Below are 19,926 nucleotides of genomic sequence, written 5' to 3' on the forward strand. Positions count from 1 at the left end.
CATCCCCGTACTCCTGGGGCTGTGCCTGCCTCTTGGGACTCTCATTTCCTTCCCTTTGGGGCTGTGGGATGCCTGAAGAAAGGGACCCACTGCCGGTAGGGTGGCTGGGCGGTGGCATGCGTTGCCTGGGGCAGGCAGGTCCCCAGCATGGAAAGTGAATGCTGCATGGTAAGAAAACATAGCATTAAAAAATGAAGGGTTGCTTGTGTCTTTGTTATCGCTGGGTGACCCCTCTGTCTTTCTGCCCAGTTGAAGGGCATCAGGTTGGGAACCTCTCTCCTCCTCCTTTTTTCCTTCTTGCTCCTGTCCTCTGTGGGCTGGCAGGGTGCAATGTGCAATGCTGCACACTCAGCCCTGCAGCAGTAGCTGAGGCTCCGGCATGCTGGCGTGCCTTGCTGCCTGGGGAGATGGTTGCAATAGCGACACTTGAGAGAATCAATACGTCTACCTGTACTCGAGCCCCTCTGCCTTTAACGCAACAGATTTATTATTTTTTTTTTCTGGTGCTCCCAGTTGTCTTCATTTCACAGATTATCAAGGCAATATAGCACAGATGCTCTCCTTATTATAAAAAATGTGGTTAGGTATGTAAAATGTCAGTCTGGATGCTTCCCTTGCCTGTGTGATGCAGGTTTAAATCTGAGGCTGGGCATGTGATTCCAACTTGCCTTGAGCGTAATAAGGAAGTAATTACTCAGCTGTTGAGAAAGGTCCTAATATCATTACAGATAACCTGAATGTCCAGGCAATATCTGGATATTATTTGAAATGGTTTCAAAATACATTTAAAAAAAATAATAAATGTCACATTCAAATCACATGGAAATAATACGAGTTATCGTAAAAAGTGTTATGAGATAATTCTAAATGTCAGTTTAGCATATTTTAGCCTATTGGATCTTTAAACAGAGTTGAATAACATCTTTCATGAAGTAAATGTCTTTTTGGTAAAACTGAAAGGGACAATAATATTTAAAGGTCAGTTAACATGGAGAGTTGGTTCTAGTTATTATTATTAAAGATCCAGCTGTATTAGCTTTACACAACATTACCCCACAAATCCTTATTAAAACTGTAAGAGCAAACCACATCTTTCTCTCCCTCCCTCCTTCCTGCCATGACTGCGAGATCTTTGGTTCGACTCTCTCTTTTTTGTGCAGAACAATTTCACTAGTGAATAGTGCCGGATGATCCTCGCCCTGCTGCTGCCACAGTGCATCCAAAGGAGTCATACATTATAGTTCCTGTCAATGCTGTGAACGAGAGAAAAACCTCTCATTTCTACCTTACGTTTCAGCCTCCCGCATATGATACGAGCCACCCTGCAAGCAATTGTTTAATAGTTTGGAGCTGCTTAGGAAATGGTAGTTGATTTCAATTTTTTATTTAAAGAAGAAGTCGCGGTGGTGTATTGTACGGCTGCTACTGCATTTAATTGAAAACAGGCAGGCTGTCTGTCTGCCCATCTAGCTGCCTGTCCATCTGTGACGAATTGGTATTAATAGCCTGCAAAATGCAGTGATTCACTGAGGCACGAGCACCCCTCCGCCCCCTGGCACTTGCCTGCCAAGGAGCTGCTGGCAGGGAGCGCGTCCTTGTGCCATGCCCCCTGCCCACGGTGGGCAGCCGTGAGGGCACTGCTGGGGGCAGCCCTGCCCACAGCTCTGTCGCCTTGCCCCGTGTTTGAGTTGTGCTCTGCCTGGGTAGACTGGCCCCCAGCACCTCAGTCCCCTCCTTGCAGGAGCTGAGGAGCATAAAAGGTGGCCAGCTGACTGCGGCTAGCCATGGCTGGCTTCTCAACGTGCTGGCAGAGGTGTGAGCTGTAGGGCAGCCTCAGTGCATGGGCAGAGGGTTTGCTCTGAGTTCGTGTGCGGGTCTGGATGTTGCTCTGTGCTGAGCCTGTTGCAAGCTGGCCCTGGACAAAGTGGTGGCGAGTTGCTGGAGCCTGGGGCTCCCTGGTGGGAAGTGGCCAATGCAGCAGCCAGTCGGTAAGGTGGCATCCGAGGAGACCCCACTGCCTGGCAGTTCTTCTCCTAAGAAACCTCAGAAATGTATAGTGTCTATTTCCACAAAACCAGAAATGTGAAGTAACATTACATAAATGGAAGGGTTGTCAACGAGCTGCAGTTTTGGTGTGACACACCAGTGCCATTGCCTCACCTGTTAGTCATGGACGCCAGGTTCGGCGGGCAGTGCTGCCACGAGGTAGGCTCGTGGAGGAGGTGTTGGTCCAAGTGTAACAGCGCTGCCTGCAAACATTGCCGTTTGTGTTGCGTTGTTCCTTCAGCAAATGTGTTTGGTGTTTCTTGCTTTAGGTAGGTGCTGTTCAGGAGTGCAGCAAAACATTTGCATCTCACCCGGAGAGGCAGGTTGCTGCTGGGTGCGGAGCTGGGTCCGTGAAAGGGGCCACCACCGGTCCCTCCTGGTGGGGACAGGCACTGCTGCAGGTGGCCAAGAGGGCTGCTGGCTGCTGCCCCGTGTGAACATGTTGGGGACAGGAGGTGGGCACAGGTGGGAAAGGGACAGGGCAGTGTCCCGCCGGCAGCTGCAGGGTGCTCATCCGCCCTCTCTCCCGCTGGTAGGCGCTCTGTGCCCTGCCCTCTGGATGTGAGGGAGAAAATGCTGTTATAGTTGAAATGCTTTTATTTGTGAAATATTAACTTTGTGTAATATATATTCAAAAGCAGATACTCATTTAAAGGTTATATTTAATATAGTGCTGCACCAGTTTTTCTATTTTATTATTATTTTCTTATACGTCTTTCCACTTTCAGAGGCAATGCTCCAGTGACTACTGCAATATAATAGCTGCTTTCTCTCTCACTACACAATTTGACAGCATTTATTCTTTCCTTCAGTGAACATAATTACTTCACATATGGAACCTGTGATAGCCTACAGGCATCTGAGAGAAACCAGAATCATACAATCTGTCCCCTTTGTGAGCTTAATTTACATTCACAAGTGTCATTTTAATAGTGCTGGCAACATGTAGGATAAAAATTACAGGTCAGCTGCAGCATGTCACAGGGAACTGTGCTTAAGTCAATAACATGGTATTATTACATTCTGGATAATTTTACAAGGTAGATCTCACAGGAGGAATTTGACCCCTATTTCTTTAGTTTTCTGCCTTTTGGTTTTCTCCATAAAGTAATTCATTTAGAAATGAATGTTGCAAAGCTGCAAACACATTGATGTAGAGGTTATTCTGTAGTAGGCGTTTCCAAATCTGAAAGCAACACCTTTCACTTACAGTAACTTGTAGCAGCACTTACACCGTACATCTGGCATATTTTAAGATTCTTACTGGTAATTCTTGATTTTTTTCCTGATTTGTGTAATCAAGACACCAAGGGTCATAGTCTTCTGTCTTTTAATTTCATACGGTTGACAGAAGCTTCAGCTTTCTGCAAGCGATTAGTATATAGCCAGCTAAAGCAGTATCAGCCTAGGTGTTTTACAGACATTTTGTCAGAGAAAAATAGTGAGTGTCCCAGAGACATGTCGTGTGCAGAGCTATGTAGAATACCTCATTTAATTTATGTTTTTATAATGTCTAAAAGTAATACCTAATTTCTCAGCCTGGCATCTGTAATATAAAGTTAGGTGCAATAAGCAATCTATTAATAGATAAATAAACACTGATTATTTTTAATAAAAATCCAGTTTTGGGTACAGAGTCAAATCCAAACATAAAATCAGACTCAGCATTACTGATTACTTTCTGTTTTTTAAAAAATCTGTACTTGACTGCAGTTTAAGTAAGTTTTCGAAGTTTGTTTAAGGGAAGTGCTCAAAGTCTTGTGTAGTTTCACTGTAGTAGTCTAATGTTCAGAAAGTCCATATATGTACAGACAGGGAAAACACATCCCCAGGTGCATCCCTATATTCAGGCATACCCACACACGCTCATTCTGAGTCATACATTCATTCACTCCCCCTGAAATTTGCATCCCTGTCTTGGTGTAAGCACTTTTACTTATTTAAGCAACACAAGGGGAAATCAATCTTTTATTTAATGATGCGTTTTCTTATCGCCAACAGTGTTGGAATTTGAGTGCAGAACACCATTTTTAATTAAAAAAAATAAAAAATAAACACAAAGCATTTTGTTCCTTTGAGGAGGCTAGGCAGATCATACTTGTATGTTTGTCTATTGAAAAAGTGTGACAAACCAACAGCAAGGAATTGGAATGACCTCCATGTATTTTCTTGGTGAGCCTTCTTCTGGAGTACTCTGTCAAGTGAAAGGATGGTGAAAAAATTCAAGTAGGTTTAAAAGAATGGAAGGAATGATTTGAGGTCTGGGAATTGTGATTGTACAATGAGAGCCAGGTCAGTCTATTAACTCAGCTACGTGTACTTACGTCCAGTGAAGATGCCTGCTACCTGAGGACTTGGAACACGTCCCAGGATGTGAAAAATATGTATAGAAAGATCTAATGATTGCAATTAAAGATAGGAAAATGTAAAATTGGTAAGTAACACATTTTTGAGAGTGAGATAATTAGGCATTGGGAAGGACTTCTGTTGGGACTGGTGGATGACCTATCAAAATTGCATGGCTTTGTAGAAGATGTGCCCCACTCTAGAAGGCATGTCCTATACAGAGAGGCTGAGTGCACTTGGTTTGTTCAGTCTGGAGAAGAGAAGGCTGAGAGGTGACTCCATTGCTCTCTGCGATGTCCTGAAGCAGGGAAGACCACAGGGAAGTGCTGCTGGCCCCTGCTCCCTGGGAATTGATGACAGGACACAAGGGACAGCACAAAGCTGCGCCAGAGGAGGTTCAGATTGGGTACGAGGAAGGGTTTCTGTAATGTGAGGATGGTCAAATGCTGGAACAGGCTTCTCAGAAAGGTGGTTGATGCCCAGTGCCTGACAGTGTTCAAGAGGCATTGGGACAGTACCCTCAATAGTATGCTTTAACTTTGGTTAGCCCTGAAGTGGTCACGCAGTTGGACTTGATGATCTTTGCAGGTCCCTTCCAATGATCAATTCTAATTCACTCAGCTGGTGGCCTGATGTTGGAGGCCAGTGGGTTCCATTTCATTGCTCCTATTTTACAGGTAAGACCGACTGTAGCTATTCCTCCAGGTCTTAGTCCTTCTGAAACTATACAGCCAAGCTCTGAAGTATTTGACCAGCCTTTGTAACTGTATATTTATTGTGTTCTTCAGAGCCTGGAATGGCAAAGTGCTTGCCTTTCTGATATTCTTTACCACAGCAGAAGGTTCCAGTTTTGTTTTCAACTCTCAGTTGCTGCAAGGCTGTAGGTTAGGAAGCAGGAGCTACAGGAGGTACGCTGGAGATATTTTTTCTTCCACTGGAGCACTCCCTCACCCCACACACCCCCTTTTAGCAACTAAATCCTGTGGCCGAGGTATACAGTAGCTTATTTGCATGTATCAGTATTTTATGTGCCTGATGATCTACTGACTAAAGTGTTTTACCCATGAAATATTTGAAAGATAACAATTTTCATTCTTTATGATGATTTGATATGATCTACAGTTCAGTTGCAGATGTAATATTGTTAGTTCATCAGGAGATGTGCTAGACTGTCTTGTTCTCCTCTCCTTCAGCTTCCATCTTCCCCCTCAGCTGACATTAAGGTTTATTGCTTGTGTGATTAATGGTTCCCATGTCTGGTTTTCCTATTTTGAAAAGGGGAAGAAAAAAAAAAAAAGAAAGGCTTACAGGTGAGGCTTTGCAGACAGGAGAAAACCAAGTACGAGGCTCTGCCTATGAAGTGGTGGTGGCATGCAGGCCTGTGGGCATAATCTGTCAATGTTGCTTTAGTGAAGTGAATGAATCCTTATGGTGCTACTGCCAGCACGGAGTTTCTCCTGTGCTAAGAAAAGCCATGTGCTGGGCTGGGGACGCAGCACCAGGCTGTGTTTGCCACGCAGCGTGCTGTGCCCACTTCCCGCCCTCCTCCCTTGTGTGCAGCGGTGTGACGGGCAAAGAAGTCCTGAGGAGAACAGGCGGTCTTTCATACTGTGTTTTCTGAGAGATGGATAAATCTACAGATTATGTGTGTGCCGTTTTAGTTTATCATATAGAGGATGAGGCTGAACAGAATCTGTAGTTAATATGAAATTTAAAAAGATGCAGTGTTTTTTTCTCCAAAGCTGACATACAATCTTCTTTCCCTTAGTTCTTCTCCTCCTCCAAAAAAAAAAAAAAAAAAAAAACCCTGCCAAGCTCTTGTCTCTGATTTGTTCATAAATACAATATCAAACACCTCCTCTGTGCCTCTGATGTACATTAGAGAGTCCGCGTGCCACTGTGCTGATTCATCTGGAGGATGCCCTGCCAGAGAGTGGCTTGGCACAGTGTGGTACAGGAGAGGAAACTGATAGTGAGAAAAGCAGAGGCAACAGCATAATTATGAAGGATTTTTCCCCCTCGTGGTTATTTATTCTTTTTTTCCATCTTTCCCTGGGTTATTTCTCTTCTCAAAATGAAAATAACCTGGCAAGAAAACAGTGTTTCCACTCCCATCATTTTTTAGGCAGGCAACATCAGGCATGTTTTTTTTTTTAAGTGCTAACTGAAGGATGATTATTCACCGCTATTTTTTGTGGAAGCAAGCAGGCTTGTTAACTGTGGTGATGTTTTTAATGGTTCTATGGTGTCCCTGTGTCATTATTGCTTGATTTATCTGTGTCTAAAGGATTATTTTGTTGAAAAACTTACTATGGATCTTGTGGTTAGGGCTGACTTCATATGCGTACAAACACGTGTGTGAAATTGTATGAAAAGAAGGGACACAACTGTTAAGATACTTCTGTTTTCGGCTTTTGACTCTGTGTTATAAAATAGAAACTGTAGCCTTGAATTTCCATGCTTTAAAGTGGCTGGCTTCAAAGAGGAATTTCGTAATTAAGAGCAGCTCAGCTACAGCTATCCTACAGCGTGAATCTGTGTACTCCCTCTCCTACAAGTTCCTGACTCACCTTCTGTCATCCCCCTGCTTCTTCCTGCGGGACTGCTGCTTGCGGCCCTCACCTCCCCACTGTCCCACCCAGGGGACGTGTGCCGAACTCTCTGCCACCCCTTGCTGCTGTTGCGAGGCCAGCCATAGCCCTACTGTCACCCGCACCGTCCTCGCCTCCTTCTCCTACCCAGTGGAAGGCACACACACACACACAGTGATGCTGGCAGCACCTGGCTACCAGCACCAAGTCTCATCCCTTCTACCAAAGTCTCATGGTCACGCTGTCTGGCGTGCTTGCTGCTGGACTGCACGTAACCAGCTGCGCTGTAGGGGATTTTTAATCCTATGCTGAGCCTCTGCCTTTTGTGTGTGGCTGTCGTGGGTCTTTGAAGGGTTATAGCCAGCGTGCCAGTGTGGTGGTAGCGCAGTTGTTGAGTCTGCGGTGTCAGCCCAGCACTGTGGGGATGGGGAGAAGCAGGTTTTCCCCCATTTTAGTTTAACAAAGGCATGTTGGGCTGCTGGGCTTGCAGTGGCTCAGAGCTGCAGCTGCCCAGCATATCCAGCTCCTGCTCCGCCCGGCTCTTTGGGAACCCAGAACCTTTTCAGCACCACGTCCACAACGGCCAGTTTGTTGTATTAAATCCAGGCCAGGAGGCTGAAGTTGTATAGATAAAAGGAACAAAGTGCCTTATTCCAGGTGGGTCCCCCACATTAAGTTGGCTGTCCAAAAGCACCTCGTTCTGTGGACAGAGACTAGGGAAGGGGAAGACAGAGCACATTTTAGGGCCACTTTGGAGACCTTTAGGTGGGTTGTGGCCATTTAGTCTTCAATAAAACATGAACTCTTGCCATGGCAACCCTGGTGGCACATGGTGTGTGCGCTGCCTCTAAGGCCGTAACGCAGGCAGGCCTCTGAGACTGCCAGCGCCGTAACACAGGCAGCAGGCAGGCGATCCCCGCAGAAAGTCTCACAAACATGCAGAAGGAGATGTACAAGCAAACGGCCTCGCTTCAGGAAACGTCCGTGTTTTCCCAGCGTGGGTGTAGGAGGTGGCACAGCGTGCTGCCGGGTGCCGCGGCTCTGCTGACGCATGCTGCTGGAAATGGGATGGCGTGTGTGGTGGGATGGCGGTAGGGAGTCACCACCACCCTGAGCACCCTGCCAGGGACCCCCGTGTGTTTTCCTTAATCCCCACTTAACCTGCAGAAAGAAGCAAACTGTTTTGCAGTGCCTCTGTTCCTCAGGAGGTCTCGGGGATGTTTAACATCATCTTCTGCGGCGTTCTGTGCTGTTACCCCTAGGGCAGGCTGGGCCCCCCCACGATAAGTGGGTTTGGATCCGAAGCGCTGCTAGATCGGCCTCCTGGAAAAAGGATGCTCCGCCTGGTAAAATTTGAAACAAAATGTTTGTTGAGGAAGTATTAGATTAGTCACAGATTAATTACGATAGTCAAGTATTATTCATCTGTAATAAGAGTGAATTCTTCACTCAAGATTCATAGCAAAATAACATTATTTTTCAAACAGAAGTAATTTAAATTGAAGTAAGACCTTCTAATACCACCATCTGTACAAGTAAATTACTTTCAGAGTAATTAAATATGCATATCTGGGCTGTGTACTGTACTGATGAACCAAGTTTTATGGATGCAATATGCTTATAAATCCCTTAGGTATTAAATATGAAGAATCCATGGCATTTTGCATTCATATAACCATGAATAAGAAAAAAAAATATTTTGTCTGTTGCATAATTTGGGGGAATATAGTTTTATTAACTTTTCCTAGTTAATTAATATTTTTGCCAAATAGCAAATATGATCACCATATTTATTAGTTTGACATTTCACGGGGACTTAAAGCTCCATAAGATATTTTAACGTTGTATGTGTCTGAATTTATGATCGTGACACACTCACTTATCTTCTGCAGGTTCCCAGGAAGCAGAGCAACGCAGTGAAACTGAAATCATTATGTTGACTGAATTCGTTACCACTGGATTCGCCCCACCATGAAATAGCACTGTGCAGCCAATTGGGATTCATGGTCACAGCCCTTTATTGGATCATCAGGGTTTATAGTCCATAACAAATACAAATACAGAAAGGAACAATAACAGTATGATACATCTGACCTATTATCCCACCTTACCAGAATCTGTATCGTGAGTACCGAAATAGGACCAGCTGAATGCTTTCTGAGGGCTTTCTGTTATACAGACAAATGGGAGAGTCATGTATGAAATGGAAGCCATGTCTCCAAATGCAGCGCTCTTGGTGCGGTCTTTAATGACTAAAAGCCATCCTTATGCATACAACATGTCGTTTGTGATTTTTTAAAATAGTGGTTTGTAGGGAACCTTGGGAGCTTTGCTTGAAGCATGTGAACACTGCAGAAATATTTGGTTAGAGAAGTAACTGAAGTCGGTTCTGCAGAATACTTCAGAAGAAATCTGAAATCCCAGCAGATCACCCCTTTCAGAGAAGCAAACATGCCTGTCTACCTGCCACCAAAATGCGAGAGCGAACTCCAGCGTAAAAATACACAGTTGGCACAACCTCTGTTTGCAAGTCAGCCACTCTGTGCTACACAACATGGCTGATCCTTATATATTTTGTGAATCTAATGTCATTTTTGTCAATCTTTTGAAACATATGGAAGGTCTCTGTAGTAGAGAGATTTAATCTACCTATGACACTTTCACAGTTATCTGTTCAGGTTAATCTTGGGAGGCTGGTAATAGATATAGAATGTTAGATCAATTCTTTCTGTACTCCTATGGTAAAATAAAAAATGTTGATCTGAAACTCAGATAAGCAAGGAATCATGAGGGCTTGATTCCTCTTCTCTAAGCCTTGTACTAACATGTATGAACTATCTAAGACTTGTACTAACACGTAGGAAACAGCAAGATGTGTGTCCTAAAGGTCATGTCTTTGGGAGCTGTTTATGTATATTTTAGATCATATTTCATGGTAGACGGAGGTGCATGTTTATATGCTGAAGCGAACAAATAGAAATGTGTGTGCCAATTGGCAATCCTGAAGTTTTCCAAGTTTGAACAACATAATTTCTGATCTAGTATAAGGTAAGTTTGGTGAAAGATTCAGTTGAATCTCGTCTGGTCATGCACATGTATTGTACCGGAGTTAGCCACTCTCTGCATGCGCTGTCTTAATGTTTGGATCTTTTCTTTGGATGTTTTGTCACCTTTGTCTCTCTCAACCCCAGATCATGCCCAGCCTGCGGATCCTAGTGCCTCTGCTTGCTTCGTTTGCAGGCTTTCATTTTCCAGAACTACCGCTGAAAGACTAAATGGTGGTGTTTTTTTCTTTTCTTTTTTTTTAATTTTATTTTATTTTTTAGCAGATTTTTCTAGCAGAGTTGAGGTTTGAAAGAAAACAAAACAGGAATTTGGATGTGAATGTGTTGTGTAAGTCCTTGGAAAACATGCTTTGGCAGATAGCTGTGTGGAATTGCTCCTAGGAGGGCTGTATATAAAAGACTTATATAGTACTCCTGAGCAGACCTGATTTCCAGATCAAGGTTTGACCCATAACAGACAATAATAGTTATTGCTTTAAGGCAGTGGAATACAGGCTGGAATTTATATAATAACATCCTTTGTACAGGAAAATATGCAAAAGAAATTCTACATATTCAAAAAAAAGGAAAATTGAAAAGTGGATCTTTATTTGGTTTCTGAATGTTTGTGTGTGTGTGTGACCAGTTTGCCATGTTCAAGTCCAGGTTTATGCTAAAACATTTTCAGATCAGCACTGTTAGGGTAATGTAGCACAATTTCCAACAATTTGGAAACTGACCTTCCAGTGTGTTTGAAATACCACTGTGGGACAAAGATATTAAAATCTTGTCTTCCTGTGTCATGGATGCTTCCTGCTCAGGATATGGTTCTCACAGAGGCTGGAGCATTATTTTCCATACCCTTTCCCCCCCATTTAGCTTCTAGCTACTTAGACAAAATTGAGTAAAGAAGCCTTTACCTGAGAACCTTTTTACTGGCTGCCATGCTTTTAAAGCTTTAAAAGCTTTTGCTGAAAAGGTGCCTATTTTCTTATCACTTTTTTTTTTTCTCCTCGAGAAAAAGGGCATCATTTGAAGTTCTTTTTTGGCAGCTGTATTTCATCATGATACATTATGTCAGGGCACATCAGTCACATGAGATTTTATGAGAAAAAAACATACCCTTTTTAGATGCCCCTCTCTGCAGCCCCCTTCAAAACATAGTGTTTTTTCAAGAAACTCTTCAACTATCAACAGCATTATGATACTTGAAACATCGTGGGTGTAATGGCTTCATCTTACTCAATTATATAAATGCTACTTAAAGAAGAAATGTAGAATGTAATGTGGTGAATTTAGTCATTCTGAAAAAAAATTGACCATTTTCACCTTTTACTGATGTTTACTTTTCAGCGCTGGGGAAGGGCTTCTTCTCTTCTGTAAGCAGACGAATCCTGTGTTTTCCTTATTTTACCATAAAATGAGAAACATTCTGAATTCAAATGAAAATGAGGTACCTTGATGAAAGTGGGCTTCAGGTGTCGCACACTAAGCATTGTACATTTCTATTTGCTCTGATCCTCTAGCACACATAAGATTTCACCTCTTCACCTTTGAACAAGATTGCACTAACTTTGATCTTTTCAATTTTGTTCAACTCCAGGGAAGGAGCAGCTACTTGAAACATGTTATCATTTAGATGTTCAGAGGTTCTTTTTTTTTTAAAAAAAAAAAAAAAAAAAGAAGGAAATAATAAAAAAAAAGAAATTGAAAGCTGTACCATGAAGTAAAAGCTGTAGATTTTTAACTTGAGCATTAGCTTTTGTAGCTAGCATGTTATGCTTTAACAGCAAAAGCTTTCTCTATATGTAGAACAAAATAATTTGTTCTATGTGTAGAATAAAACAACAAAAAAATGCAGATTTTTAAAGCAAACAGAATTATTAAACATGTAAACATTTATCCACAGTAGTGTTACGGTTATCCTTTCCCAGGTCAAAGCATAAGCTTTGTGTTCCTGCTTCTTTCCTTATGGCCTCAGTCTGTTATTTGAGCCTCTGTACTACTGTGATATTAATTCATGATACTGACAGTTAATCTATTTTTATAACTGTTATTATCTGAGCAAAATAACAAACTAGGTTCTTCATTTTCTCTTCAAGTCTGAGAACATATAACAGTGGGAGCAAAGTTAAAGTATGATATTTTCAAGAACTCACATGGTTTAGCAATAGTTCTTGTAATGATTGTCACTGTGTGTCAGTATAGTAGCTCTTTTTCTTTTCCTATTACAAGCCAAATTTTTCACCTAAATACTTGAAAATTAAAGGCCCCATTTCAAACTCCTGTTCGCTTTCTGAAGAGCAAAGTGGCTGTAAGGTCCAGGAAGTTTCATTGACGTTCATATGTTAAAGATGACCAAAAGCTTGCATTTTTGGCCGTTTGCTCCTTTTTCTTGTTATCTGGTTTGCTCAGACTTGCGTTGTTTCATCCCATGTCTTCTCTGCTGAGGCTGCAGTTGTTCAGGGGTGTTCACTGTAAGGAGCTTTTTGTGCCCATTGTACCAGTCAGTTGTCAGATCCTTTTGCTTTATTTTGAAGTTGACTTTGCACAATCGTGCAAACAGGGACAGTTTCCCTCTTCTAGGATGTGCTGCTTGTTGAATTCCCTTCCATTGACAAGCTGTTGGAGACAAGTTAATGCCACGTTAATTTACTTTAACATCTGATTCTTCCTGTCTATTCTAAGGGTTGCTTAGACAACAGATCATCTCCTAAATGGTATCTTGTAAAAGGTCTGAAGTCCATTTTAGACCTTTAGTGAGCAATTACTCACTATTGATTTCTGGGGGCAAATACGACAAGCTGAAGTTAGAGTTGGCTCCCGTTATGTTGCCCAGGTGCTCAGTGCTGCAGTGCCTGGCCAAAAATCATCTGCAAGTGAGACCCAGACTATCACTGGCAGATCTCAGGGCTGAGAAAATCCTCTCATATCTCATTGTCTGCTGGGTGCAGCTCCAGGTTCTGTCAGTGGGTATAGGAGCGAGCTGTTTGTAGTGTCCTTCCAGAAGGCTGCAGTGGGGAAGCACCCCCAGGAAGCACTGGCATTCCCCTGGCACTCCAGCAAGGAGCACTGGTGATAAAGGCTCATAATTTTGTGGTAGTTTTGAGGTAGATGTCTCTGTCCAGGTTCAATGGGCATCATTCTACTCTACACAAATAGTATTCAGCTTTGTTTCCATTTCCTTAATTTTTCCAGAAAACTGCAAAAACAATTTTTCAGTCAAAACTGCAAGAGACACTTAGAAAAAAGATTACTCATAACAACATGACTTTTTTTTTAAAGTAATACATTTTAATACTAATTGTGCTAAGTATATGCAGGATATAGTATATAGGACAATATCTATCTTAAAGTCACTATTACCTAGATTTTTTTTTAATAGTAGTTGGTAGTTAAAAGCTGTCCTTATTGTACTGAGGAAGTAAAATCCACACTTGTTAGGCTCTTATTTCATCCTCTTTCCTCTAGCCTCACCTTTTTGGCCCCACTAACTTTCATGTCCATAATGAACTCCATTTAGCTTCCCTGCAGTAGGACCTTGTCTTTGTTAATCACTGACCCAGCGACATGAAGCTGCATAGGAGAGCAGATTTTTTTTTTTTCTGAATTTTCTGTACTTCCTTCAGCAGTTGTAACTTCTAAGAAACTGCAGAACAAACAAGTATAAAAGATCAGGTACATGGCCTGAAAAAGTAATGTTTAAAAGATGTCTCATTCATTGTACTCAGTTTTCTGCTAGCTGCTGACTGCAGACTGACAGCTGAAATCTTAGAAGGAGTTAATGAGATTAGGTCTTTGGCAATTGATTGCTCGATGCTGTCTTCTCATTCAGTGATGTCAGTCTTTTTTTTTCTTTTTACTTCTTCTCAGCAACTGCCTATGAACTTCTCATGGAGATCAGCTGGGACCTTGCAGCAGAAATCTCATTTAAAACAACTGGAAATGACTTCACCTTGGCCCACGTCTCAGAGTAACAGCCATGTCCTCGTCCTCCAGCCCTGCTGTGAGTCAAAGGCATTTTCTGGGCTGTTACTTTTCTGTGCCAAATGACCTCGAGCAGCTTACTGGCACCCTGTCTTTGCTTGGCTCAGCATGCACATCTCTCTTGCTCTTTATAAACACACACACGTACTCTCCTTAGAAATGTACCCTCTTCTTAAAAGCTGGAGGTACCAGTCCTTCCTCAGGCAATATGATTCACACATTTTAGTTCAGAAAAGCCAATAGTACTTCTGCATGCTCTTGATTGTGAGGATTTTTTCCACCTGATAAAAAAAAAAAAAGCTGTGTCAGATACGTGGTACTCAACTACTGGTATATTTCTTAGGACCGATTCCTTTCTGCCTGTACTTGCATAGCAAGTGCAAATTGGTTGAAAAAGTAGAGCAGTAACAACTTGTACTTGCTTTGCTGGGATATAAATGGTGGGAAGCTTTGCAAAGAGGAGGAGAGCCAGCCCACCATGCCTCTCAGCACAAACACAACAGAGTTGGAGAAGCCTGGCTTGGACTGGTGTTCCTCTCTGCTAATTGGGAAAGCTGAAATGCTAATAGAGCTTGTGGTCTGCTTCAGGTCAGGTGAAGGTTATCAGACTGCTGGAAACCATCAGTACTTTCCAGGGAAGTGCTGTGAGGTTCCCTAGGATGCTGCAGAAACAAACATGTTTTGTTATGTGGAGAATCTCTGCTGGGGAACAAAGAGCAGGCTGAATGGTGGTAGAGAGGCATGGGAATGGCAGCGATGTCAGGGGTGCCAATGTGCTGGAAGATGCTGTGGGGCAAAATAGCCATCTTTTGTTTCGTCTTTTTGCATGTTAAACATCATGGAGATACTCCCGTGAAACGAAATTGCTTGGTCTTTGCCACCGATTACCTCCCTGATCTTCAGTCTTCCAATAAAAAGCTCCACCAGCCAGCTGTTCCCTGTGTTGAGCACCAGCTTAGATTTGAGCACAATATGAAAAGAAGACAGTGTAAAACGGGGAGAAGGCAATACCGAGAGCTACACGCTTCCTAGCTGATGTGGTGGACCCACTTCTTACATTCAGTAAGGTAATGTAGTGCACATGTAACTTAATAGCAAGTTCTGCTAAAATAAAGAGGGCTATTTGTGTGTATAAATACACGTGTGTGCTAAAGTGCTCTGCTGGGCTGGGGCCAGGATGCTCAGCAGTGTGCAGGCTGAACCCTTCCAGATGTCTCTAAAGATAAAATGAAAAGAAAGCGACAGTCAGTCCTGCTTACGTGGAACCCAATCCAGCTTTTAAAAGGCTACTTTTGATAATGAGGTATTTTGTGTACTGCGGCAAGATGTGAATTATAAAACCACTAATAATAATGTAGTTCAGTCAGGGTAGCCTTGAAATTAGACCCCTAACAGAGAGGTTGCACTGCATAATGATAGTACAGTACCATTTGTTTCAACACATTTAGCACTTCAGAATGGGATTTTTTTTGTTACACACCAGATGTTCTAGTGACCCGAGCATTGACTTTAAAAGAAGACACAATAGAATAGTGTGTCAAGGTCAACAGCACAAATTAATCTATATTATTGTGCTGTCATATTATACCGTATGCCACATATGAGCAAGATCTATGGTTAGGACTTTCCTTTCATGCAACAATTTTTCTGTGTGGGTGGGGGTGCTTTCAGTATAGAGATCTTGATCTTTCCAAACCCTTAAATCCCCCTGAAAGAACTCTGATTCTTGCTTTGATAGTTTAAATTGTAAACGTAGCATCCTTACAGAGGGTGAGAAATGTGTAGGAATGTGACTGTAATCTAGCAGAACTGGCAAGAGACCGCAACACAGTGGAAAGTATATTTCTTCACTGCAAATTCAGCATTTAAAGACTTCAAAAAATGATCAGTGTACCTTGGTTGTCTGCGTCTTTCTCTGGACTTAAAAATGTTACAGGGGAATAAATGAATAATCATTTCCAAACATTTGAAGTAATGGCTTACCTCAAGTAGATGCTTTTGTCTCTGTGAATCCCCCGTATCCCTCCTTTTCCCTGCCCTGTGACTTCTAAGCTATTGCTGCAAGATGGCAGGATGTCAATGCCCCCAAAATTGAACCTGTGATTTGTTTTTCTTTGATTTATGGGCTTGTAGTCAATAAACTTTATAAAGGAAAGTATCAGACTGAGCAATCAATCAAAGATAAGCAGATTCTTGTCCTTTAAAAGCATTTCACCCCAGTAAGCAAGGGCCTCATTCATCTTTTACAACCACTCTTGGAGCTTTCAGCTGAGAAAGGACTCGCTGCTGACTACAGCCAGTTCTGCTGAAAAGTCCCCTGTTGTTGCATTTGAACTGAGATTTTTAAAATTCATTGCAGCAGTATGCTTTGCTTCTGTATTATTTGTGATCTCTAAAGGGTAGATTGTTTACATGTCGTTACTAAAGGTAGATCTTCTGGCTGTGTAGTGAGGAAAATGCTTCTGTTTTTAACTGTCAGGCATGAGCTGTTGTTTTGCAAAAATAGTGTTCATTTTCTTTGTTATTTGACAAAACAAAACATAAAAAAGAGTTCCCATTTGTTCTTTTAGTAGTATGTGAATTTCCCTTTGAGTAAAGCAAATGTTATCCTGCATGTTTTGCTTCTCTGAAGCACAGATGGTGTGCATATGCAGATTGGTGATTTTCTAATCAATACAGTGACACTTGGGAATATATGTAAGTATCGTAATAATGCATTAGTCAGGAGTGATGTTGTAACACACTGAGATCATACACATAAATCTAAGACACCATGTCTAGACACCCCAGGGAAGATGGCATGCCATGGGTTAGAGCAAGCATTAAGGAAGTGCAATATTTCAAATATGATGGGAAAATAATGCAATTTGCAGACTTTAATAAAACCATTGGGGAATTAATTTCACTAAGGGTACACTCTCTCCCAAAACATCCACGTTCCTAGGTTTGCTTCATGGATAATCAGAACAAGAGACACTTTACCTGCTATCTCAGGCATAAACACAGTGCGATATCTATGAATTGTGCTGTATCTTTAATGCGCTGAATATGAAAATAATCCCTTTATAGGTAGTGCTTTAGCAGTGCAAAACTACATTATGCAAACAATGCACAGATAGCAAAAACCTTGGAGATTCAGAATTTGAAGAGCTTATAAATTAATCTCATAAGTGTTGATTTGAACATGTTCAGGGAGTGCGCTCAGCTGTAAAACTTGACCAAACTAACCTTCCTAGTTTTAATTATTAGCTTTTTGATGATCAAATATTAAATGAAGATGTGGGATTTATGACTCATCTGCATGTATAGGTTTTCTTTCTTAGAAAATATATATCTTTAAAAGAATATTTGCAGCCTTTAGTTATTTTGTTGTTTCTGTATAGCTCTTGTCATATAATTTTAATCAGCCAACCTCTTTTTAAATATTTGCCAGTTGATAACTACTCACAAGCAAGTAATTTGCAGTACCATGCCAGGAATGTTGTGATAAAAATGTCAATTTAAACCTGGCCAAGGATGACAATCATAACTATTTCCAAGTGAGAAACTTGAGTGGAATACATAACACAATAGTACTTTTTGCTTTCTGCTCGTGAAATATGTGCTGGAACTCAAGAGGTTCCTATAGCAATAACCTTCACAGTCAAAACTCCACTTAAAATTTGGCTGCATTGGTAGCTCCATCAGCCTCATCATCTCTTGTCATGTGAAAGGCTGATAGTAGAAAATCTTTAATACATCTGAAGATTTTCAATTAAAATGCAATCAAGTCAAATGCTAGCTGTAATCAGTCCTATTAATTCTGCAGCTATAGAAATTAGTAAATGAGGGAGCTCAGGTTTTGCAAATAGTGACAAAGATGTCTGTCCTATCTGAACTCTGTTTCAGAAAATAAGTGGTGCATTCATTAGCATGGAGTAAAACTAAACATTTCAGTATTTTCCTCTCCCCTCATAACTGTTTCCCTCTCTGCTCTATAAAGACGCTGATCTATAACCCTGTGTTTGGTCAATAATATGAAGTAAAGATACTTTGAAACCAAAACCTGAAGCATGGCAGTTTTAAGTGTAAGTGGTATTTTAAAATGCATGGGAGATTGCTGGGTGAGGTAGCAGAGCTGCAAAGCCTCTCAGCAGATAGACCTGGAGATAGCCCACCTCCTTCAGAGGGTGGTAAAACACCACTTACGCTTAAGCTCCTCACAATTCAAAGTCAGGTTTCATATTCTAGGACCTTCAGGAAATCTGAACGGGCCTCAGGGCTTGTTCAGGGGTAGAAATCTCTCTGCAAAATAATAATAAGGAACGGCTTTCATGAATCTCCATGGAGATTTCTTTCCTGTGAGCATCTTCCAAGGCCTTTGCCACAGTCAGGGCAGAATGTCTGTTATTAGACCAATCCTCCTATTGTCCTCTGCCTCTTCCTATCCAGCTGATGCTACCCAGCTATTATTATTATTCTTTATTATATATTCATTTGCACAGTTCTCATTATAACTGTGGAGTGTCAGTAGCACATTAATGATCATTCTTTAACCTTATTTTTACCCTCGAGAAATGTTCTCTAGTTTCTTCCTCTTTCCTTTACCTTCCCTCACTCTGGCACTTGATCTTTGTTGACTCTGCTGTGTTTCTGTTGGTACTTCATCCATGGTGATTACTGTCATCCTTCATAATACCGTGTTCTGAAGTCCACTTGCTTTAATCACTATCACTTAAGAATGCGCTAATATTTTAGTTTGGAGATGGTTTAGCTGATACCAGTTCTTTAGAAGGAAATTCTTCACAGTCAGGTTCAATACATGTAATCCTCACTATTTTCTAGAATAGGAACCAAATCCTAGATTCTTCTTTCTTATGGGAGCTACTGTAGTCCAATTTTAACATTATCTGCCTATTAGATGGATCTTTGTGGTATATGGGTCGAATACATTCTTGTTTAAGGTCCTGGCTGCATCCCACCACGCTGCTCTTCAGTGGCACACTTGCACTCCTTGTCATGGAGATCTGCAGCAGGGGAAGCTTGCATAAGGCTTACCTTGTCTTCTAGTTAGGTACCCACATGTGCTTTGGATCAGAAGCCTCTGTGGATCCAGTTCTCTTGCTCTTGAGGGTGTAAATGAGGGTGCCCTCCAGACAAGGCTATCAGATCGGGCTCAGCTGGGGACAGGCCATGATGGGTGGTGGGAGGCTCTCAGTGCCTCCCTGCTGTGTTGCCCATGCCCAGGAAGCACGTGGCCTTCACCTGATGGTCAGGGACATCATTAAAGCTGGTTGTGAAGAATATCTTGTCATCCTGCAGGAATATCAGGCGCTGGACAGAGCAATCTAACCTTGCTTGACCTTTCACTGGGCTATTTGACTAAATAGATGAATGGGAGTTTTATTGGTGTTTCTCTACCTAGATCTTTTACGTGGCAGTTGTGTCTGTCTAAGTAGTCTAATGCCTCACATTCTGAAAATCAATATTTTTATTTTAAAAAAGCTAGAAATGTATTTTATTGTTGTTGTTGTTTTAGGCCTACTATCACATCCTATAAATAATACTGATTTTTTTTTTTAGCCTGAAAAACTATCTAATTTCTGAATTGTCTTAACTCGTTAGTCAAATACAGTTCTTAGGTAAGTGCAGCCATGCTTTTCATGCATTACGCCTCTTTTGTCCTCCGTGTATATACAAAACTGGGGTAAATGAGTGCAGAATGGGGCCTTCTGTGCTTAAACTGCACCTAAAATTTCACTATGGATTTTTTCAGACTGGGGTTTAACTGACAAATACATGAAAGCAAAATCATAGCAGATTGTGTATTCTCATTTTACCTCAGATAATGCAGATGTTGTGGGACAGTGATGGGAATGTCTAACATTAAGCAGGCCTTAAACGGTGTTATATGAGTTACTCTGATTAGGCTA

At 41.7% G+C, this 19,926-nt stretch overlaps 1 long non-coding RNA gene across 1 annotated transcript in view; it reads left to right on the forward strand.

Moving 5' to 3' along the window:
• The window catches only part of LOC121074170, an 86,213-nt gene extending 76,480 nt beyond the window's left edge, over positions 1-9,733 (forward strand). The window contains exon 7 of the long non-coding RNA XR_005822180.1: positions 8,876-9,733. This is a non-coding gene — a long non-coding RNA (uncharacterized LOC121074170). The remainder of the gene's footprint in view (positions 1-8,875) is intronic.
• The last annotated feature ends 10,193 nt before the right edge of the window (positions 9,734-19,926 follow it).

This window comes from Cygnus olor, chromosome 8 (assembly GCF_009769625.2).
Source record: "Cygnus olor isolate bCygOlo1 chromosome 8, bCygOlo1.pri.v2, whole genome shotgun sequence".
NCBI lineage: Eukaryota > Metazoa > Chordata > Aves > Anseriformes > Anatidae > Cygnus > Cygnus olor.